Genomic DNA, 8,365 nt, shown 5'->3' with positions numbered 1-8,365 from the left:
TTATAACATTATAATAAAAGGAATAAGAGATTGTGTGCATCTATAGATTTTTTCGTACAAATCAATCGATCTCGAATAGTTATAACTTAAAAATATAGAATTAAAATATAAGATGTAAAATATAAGAGGGTAAATAGATAAAGACCTGTTTCGGTGAAGCAGCAACAAGTCTGGAGTAAGATATGCAAATTTGGAAGGCTAAAAATTCTTGTAAGTAAATATTAAAAACACATAATTATATAGGCTAGAAAAAATGTACTTTTCATTCTTATTCATTTAGCCCCCTGTGAAAACATTATTTGCCTCATTTTGAAAGAGAACAATTTATTTGCCACATTTTAAAAGATGACAGCGCCCCATGTGCCATACTTGCACTCCTATTGTTACATAGAATAATCCAGGGCACTATTTTTTCCCATGTTATTCAACCTTCTTTTTTCATTTCGTGGGGGGTGCATTTCCTTTTTCCAAAGCCAACTTTTGACCGTAAAGAACAAAGAAATCTCCTTTTTTTTTTCACTCCATGGGACAAAGAAGGGGGTAAGATCGTAATTCTATGTTGCATTAATGACTGCACCCTCCACTGACACGGCAACAATGTCTGAATTACATGACTCAAAGGCTGTAGATCTCATTGAATTTCATGAAAACGTGTTATAATGCCAGAATATATGTTCAGAAATCAAACAAAGATATGACGATCTTGGTCAATAAAAAGAAAAATGGATGAAATAATAAAATACTTTCGTGGGGGGCCAAACACACGATTTGACAAGAGGTACTAAAAATAGACAAATTCTTATTAAAACAGGTTCACGGGTTACAAAAGTAGATGAATTATATTATTGAAAAAAACTATTCTCGTTGTTTAAAAAAAAATACAAGAAAAAAATTTATTGAGATTTTTTCTTTTTTTTACATAATATAAGTTCTTTTTACGATTATACATTTTCGTTTTTACTTTATTTTCTTCCAAATTATTTTTGACACGCTAGATATACTAATCTATTTATTAAAATATAGTTTCAATAACAATATATATTTTAATATTCATACCGAAAGAAGTCTAGAGATAAAATTAAATAGCGAAAATTTAGGATAATTGGCACAAAACATCCCTATCGTTTGCATTCATTGTGAAATCATCCCTATCATTTTAAATTTAGCATTTACAACCCTATTTCAACCTTTTTTGCGAAGTTGGTCCTTCCATCCATTTCGTTTGTTCCTTCCGTTAAATATATACGTGGATTGCATTTAAATCAAATGAAAATTGTATAAAAGTCAAAGCACCATTTTTTTTAATTTGATGAATGGACGTGAACGCTGGAAGAGAGAGAGAGAATAGAAAAGAAAAAATTACCTGGAAAAAGAATATATTAATTTCAAAAGACATAAAGCGTAAAAATAAAAATAGAAAAAAAATTACCCTGAATCTTATTTTCTATATGAAACTGTGTTTGTGCAATGTATGTGAAAACAAACAACAAATTCTATATTATCTAAAGTCATTGTATGAAAATAAATAGTTGTGAAAATTCTGTGTTTAATTCTTCTTTTTTATTCAATTTTTTTTTATATTATCTAAAGTCATTGTATGAAAATAAATAGTTGTGAAAATTCTGTGTTTAATTCTTCTTTTTTATTCAATTTTTTTTTATATTATCTAAAGTCATTGAAGTGACATATCTTCTTTTTTATTCAATTTTTTTAATTCATTTTTTGTTATTAATACTTTATTCAAAATACTCTATTTGCAAAAATGAAATATATCTGAATAGTTACTTATAAATATTTATATTCAATTTTTTACTGTAAGTATCTTTTACAATTATAAGTTTTTTTAACTTTAAATAAACTGAAATAATTTTTTTCTTATAAGTTACTCTTTACATTTGAGATAGTGTAATTTTCTTACCACTATTTAATTTGAAAAATAAAATATATTTAAATATTTATACTTAAAAAATATAACGTTCGATTTTTTTTACTTATAAGTAGTTTTTTACAAGTATAAGCCAAAAACAATTATCAGAATTTATACTATTTTAAAACTTCATTTCAAAAAGAAGAAGAATGCGTAAATATTTATATTTAATTAAATAAATGAAATATATTCCAATATTTAACCTGTACATAGCCTTTACCGGAAAAAAAAATCATTTTTCTTCAAAATAACTTTATGTGAATTTTATACTTATAAGTACTTTTACGTTTTATAAATAAATTTAATTTCGTTATTAATATTTTTTGTTTTTCATAATCTTGTTTGAAAAACGAAATTATTTTTTTAGTTATAAAAAAGTTTTAATATTTTAAAAATAAAGAATTGCTTTTCTATAAAAAAAGTTTTTTACAAAAATATTATTACTAATTTATATAATCTAATTCAAAGTTGATAATGTGAAAAATGGAGAAAAAGTACATGTTCAACTGTTTTCGAGTTGAGCTTGCCAATAGCCAATTAATCATACGTTCCATTACCCATTACTTTGAATTCAGTGTACTGTCATCTCTGACTTGTATTTTTCCTGTTCATTAGTTTGAATCTGACACACAATCTTTTTTCTCTACTTTTTCACGCTATCAACTATCAAACATTTATTTCAGTAGAAAAAATATGTATTTAAATCATTTATCTTTTTACAAAGAAATTAATTCTCTATTTCAATCTAAAATATTAAAAGTTACGTACAACTAAAAAAATGACGACTAATAATAAGATTAATTTAATTTATAAAATGTACAAAAATAGCCTATAGACCGATTTTTGTTTCCTTTATTTCCTTAAGATTAAAAAAAATTAAAATTTCAAAGCAACATATAGGTCAAAAAATAATTTAGTGTCACGTCATTTTGATTTTTATGCTATTTTAACAGTTTATTTTCATTTCCTTTCATAATTTCAACATGAATATTAGGGATTCTGAAAATGTCCAATAGTGGCTAAAAAAATTACATAACACTTGAATAAAATACATTCTTTACAGTGATTAAATGATGACATTCAATTACTCCATTACAATCAGGTAAATTACATTACTCCATTACAATTACGAAGACAGACGTGGATGAAGGAAATATTCATTATTTAAAATATCAATGGCAATTTTTCATCTATATATAACCATCCTGTCTGGTGAAACTGATTCTATCGAAAATCCTAGAACAAAGCGTTCTATATATTTAAGCACGAAAACTCCACAATTCGGCCTGTAAATTTTTTTTTTTGTAATTAGTACTTACGAATAAATATCTATCACATTAAACAAGAATTATTTTTTATGCTTATCCGTTGTTTGCACAGGGTAGATATGGTATAATCTCTAGCTTCATTTCTTTATTTCTTTGTTTGTTTATATCCCGTCTCCCTGCAAAACCTTTGTCGAAGAGTAAAGAATTAATCACGTTAACTGTCGCATTCGCATGTTCCTTTACTTGATCCGGTGTATGCTCATTGTAGCTGCAATCGTGTATCTGGAATTTCTACTCCGAAATATTGACAAAAAAAAGGTACCAAGTATTTTCTGGGAAATGAGCATGGAATTAATAAGTACTTACACCCTACCCATGGACGGCTCTCGACAGGCATTTTGCCGTTCACATATTTGTTCAGAAGAGTTCCATCTGGTTCACTTTTATTATTTCGCGCCTGAAAATTCCTTTGCCAAATCATCATATTGGCACACTCATTTTCAAATTGAAAGTCCATGATTGCATATTCTTTAGACACACGGGTGCTACCATTAATAATTAATGATATCAACAACTTCGGCTCCAATTCAATTGCCTGGTAGAATAAATTGATAAAAATCAAATATGTTAAGTATGAAATAAAATTAATTTTTATGAATAAACAGTACTGACCGCAATATTTATAACTTTTGTTCTATCCAATAAAGTTTTCAACCAATCTCTTCCATAGACGTTCCCAATGGCATTTTCCAAATATGCACTGCATAGTATAATTAAAATTAGAGTTGAATAATCAAAATAAAATTGTAGTATTTAAACCAATAATAAAAAATCATCTTTCTAACCTTGATTCATTCTCCGCTATCCAGTTTCTAAGAGTCGAGTATTTTTGCATGGAATAGTCTTCCAGAGGACGTCTTCTAGACGACGAAGATTGTATTTGTTTTCCCTTCTTTTTCTTCTCTCATTGTGATGTTTCAGAATTTTCGACTTGTTGAGACGTTGATGCATCCTTCGGTCGATCATCGGGAATTGGACATGTACCAATAGGAATGTCTTCTTGCGTACAACTAATAATGGCTTCCATGTCTGATTTCCATTCAGATAATTTCTACAGCGTATTCTTATTTTGTTCATCGACATAATATCGCATGGAATCTAAACTGGTATCTACATAAGAGTGCATGGTCTGATAATGGTCTTCTTGTCATTTTTGTTGTTGTTGGAATAATTGTTCCTCTTTCTCCAAATGTGTGTTAAAAAAACTTGATAATGAGTTATCCATGTAGGAACGTATAGTAGATTGCATAAATGTAGTTCATTCAAGGCTCAAGACAGAATTAGTGGGAAGCGCATCCATTTCTATTGAAGCGCACCCAATTCTCCTGCCATTTTTGGTATTGTTCGAACAACTGTCTTTGATTGTCATAAACTTCTGTTCTCAAGTTGCCACATATATCAAACACCTCTTTTATTATGTCTTGCTTCTGGACACCAAGTAGTTCTATCATCCGGTCTTCAGTTACATAATTAGAGGTGCTAAATCCAAAATTAGGCCTCGCTACTGGTGAAGTTCTTGACGTACTAGGAATGGTCGTCTCTGACACATATATATTATCCCTTTCTTGCTCAAAAGTATCCTCTGGAATTTATTGTGCCACATTGTCTAATTCTCCACCGACGATGCCATATAATACACGATGTTCATTTTCAGCTGGCAGTGAAAGATTTATATATCAAGATATCTCCAATTCTTCTTCCGTAGGATGTAACGTTGAAATAACCTGAATCTGTGATTTTAATAAAATATCAAAATAATTTTTTCATTTTGTTTTTATATAATTAAACACAAATGTAGTTGTATATTCATTAAAAGAAATCGTGCCTCTCGAGTAGCCAGAAAATGCTTAATCGTTTTTTTAGTCAGCAGTTTACTAAGACTCCACTTATACATTCGTGGACTCTGTTCTGTTTTGTATCGACGCCGTCCAAATTTTTTTCCAATTTTTGGAAATGCCTCATAAATCCAATTACAAATTACAATTATTTTTCTCTTACAAATAAATGAAGTCAACAAAAGAAAAAAATATTAATAAAATACCTGAAATGCAAGTGGATACCTTCGTAATGCATACTTACAATCTATTTATTCGTTCCGTTGCACTCTTTCTGCTCTTTGCAATTGTGATTCTTGTAGTGAATTTAACAAAATAAAAAATCCTTTTCGACCCCAAGGATCCAAGAAATTCATCAAAATGCTCGACCATACTAAGAGTTTTGTAATAAATAATTCTTCCAATTGGTTTTATAACAAATTCCACTAACATAATTAATTCCAATTTAAATTTATCTACTAAGTCTTCACATTCATGGAAAACTTCAAATACCATTTTCATGCTAATTCTTTGACTATCATTGAAATAATGATTTCTAAGACGATTGTTGCTATGATCAATCTCCATAACCGGTTCATGACAAGGTAATCCAGTGATAAGACAAAATTCTTGCATACCAAATCTAGCAATACGATCATCTAATTTTACCCATACTTCGTTATTTTTGCCACAGTCAACAAGCCGCATTACGAATTCATGTATCAAACTACTACTAAATAGCTCTTCCTCTTCTCTATAAATAATTCTAGAAAAAAATCCATAAAAATTACTACTCATTATAGAACATTGTTGATTTGCATCTATAAAGTCTTTAAGATATTCCCGACTTGGATATTGAGTAATAGTAGCAGAAAATCATTGATTTGGAGACAGTATATATTCCAAAGACATCTGCATAAATAATTTGAAAACAAACTATTTGTAAACAAATTTAACAATTTTAAACAAGCAGCGAAATAATATTTATACAAATTCAAAAATACATGAACAGCAGAAAAAAATACAAATTCAAAAACCTTCGTGCACGGAGTTTGTGAACCTCCATGCACGGAAGTATGGAACCTCCGTGCACGGGGTCCCCCCCCCCCCCACCCCTTTTGAACCTCCGTGCATTGGGGTTCCCCCCAACTTTAAAATTTCACTTGTATAAATATGAAGGTAAAAATCTAAATACTTACCTTTTGCTATGAATGATGCTTGCTGAAATATGGTTGGCTTTGATATTAGGTAGAGAATGAAGATTTTGGGATATAAAATGAATGATATAGATAAGGATAAGATATAAATGATATGTGTGGTAGTAAAAAATCTTCTACAAAAAAAAATAAAATTGTTTTTTCACTATTTATCATACATATACATATTTCTATATTATTTAAATTAAATGAATTGATCTATAACATCATTTCTTTTTCGACAAAAAAATATAAAATGTATATTTCTTCCGATATTATTTAAACTAAATCTTATCTTCATTCATTACAACAATTCAAAACTATTTCTATATTATAAGTACAAATTTACTTCTCCATGCTATATATTAAACGTCTGGCGTAGTCCTCATATGTTTGCCTTTTCCAAACTGTCACTTTTTCAAATTTTAATAAAATAAAATAATAAGAACTAATAAAATAATCTTATATTCCGTTACAGTCATATCTTTGTACTATAAATAAAATTTGAAAGTAATCTCCATATCTTATGCTAGTGATTATACAGTAATGTATGACTATTTAGATAATAAGGTATGACTGTTGATGAGATTTTACAATGTAAATTATTTTATTTGTTTTAACCATAAAAAAAAAGTTTAATATTAAGTCTTTCCTTTTTTTAGTTTATTTATCTCATCTATACTTCATTTTTTACAACTGACACATGAACACATAAATGCTTAACAACGTCCTTCTAACATCGTATACCCAACATTAAAATATTTATTAAGTCATTATATTTCAATTTTTTTTATAAATAGGGTAACACAAAGTTTCAACTTCGCATCTGCAATTGTAAAAACACAAAAATTATCGTTACCATTTAGAGTTTCCATACTCTAAGAAATTCTAACTTCTACTCATACTGTCTTCTTCTTCCTACATATCAACAATTGCTATAACAAAATGGCTGCAGCTCATAAATTCATTCCACAAATTTCAGCTTCAGAAACCAATTGGTCAGCAAAAGTGATCGTTGCAGGAAAACAATCCCCAAAGACTGCTCGAAATTCCAATAGCCGTTATCGAAATCTTACTCTCATGGATTTAGAGGTACAAATATAACTCTCGTTTCAATAAATTTTTACCAATCATTATACTTGTATACTTTCTAAATGTTCTCGTCTTTTTCTTTTTTTGAACAGGGAAACAAAATCATAGCAACAATATATGATGCCAATATCACTGCACTAAACGATCAGTTCGAACTTGGAAAGACATACATTGTGTCAAATGCAATAGTTAAATATTTCAAAAGTGAATTTCGGAGTTCCCTTGGACAAAAAATGTGGAATATAACAGGAAGAACAAAGGTTGAAGAATTAAATGAAGACAATTTGAATCTCCTGTTCTCAAAATTTCAACTTATTGCGTTTGATCAACTAGAGAGGCATATGGACAAAAATACAGACATAAGTAAGATTTCTATTGCATTACATTTAAACAAATCATTTTATATAACATTTCATAATTTATTTTTTAGGTACAAATTATTGCATGCAAAATGACATATAAAATATTTCACAATTAATTTTTATGTTCAAAGTTATTGCTTGCAAAATAACATATAAAACAATTTACGTCACCTTGTAGGTGTGATGGGTGTCGCTATAGGTGTTCGACAAAAACGCCATATTCAAACTAATTTTGGTACAGAATCTTATCTACAAGATATAGTCTTGATAGATAAAGAATTTAAAACTTTTATACTAACATTATGGGATACCTTCGTCGAAAGAGAATGCATTTCGATAATTGAACATCTTCCAAATAGACCCGTAATATGGGCTACAAATCTCAAAGTTTCTTCGTTCAACGGTAAATTTCTCTTACAAATACAGTTCCATCTATAATAATATTATTTTTTTTTCATGTAAGATATTCTTAATTTCTTTTGTACATGCATCACACTTTCGACCAAAGTAAATAACAGTTTTTTCATTAATGTCCAACTATATGCTGTTGCGGAGTACAAAGAATGGTAATACAACATATCTAATATACATATTGCTTATTTACATACCTTTAATACAAAAAAAAAAAAAAAAAAAAAGGTTTTTT

Source organism: Olea europaea, chromosome 10 (genome assembly GCF_002742605.1).
Source record: "Olea europaea var. sylvestris chromosome 10, O_europaea_v1, whole genome shotgun sequence".
NCBI classification, from domain to species: Eukaryota; Viridiplantae; Streptophyta; class Magnoliopsida; order Lamiales; family Oleaceae; genus Olea; species Olea europaea.
The sequence above is the reverse complement of the archived record's forward strand: the minus strand, read 5'-3'. Positions refer to the sequence as shown.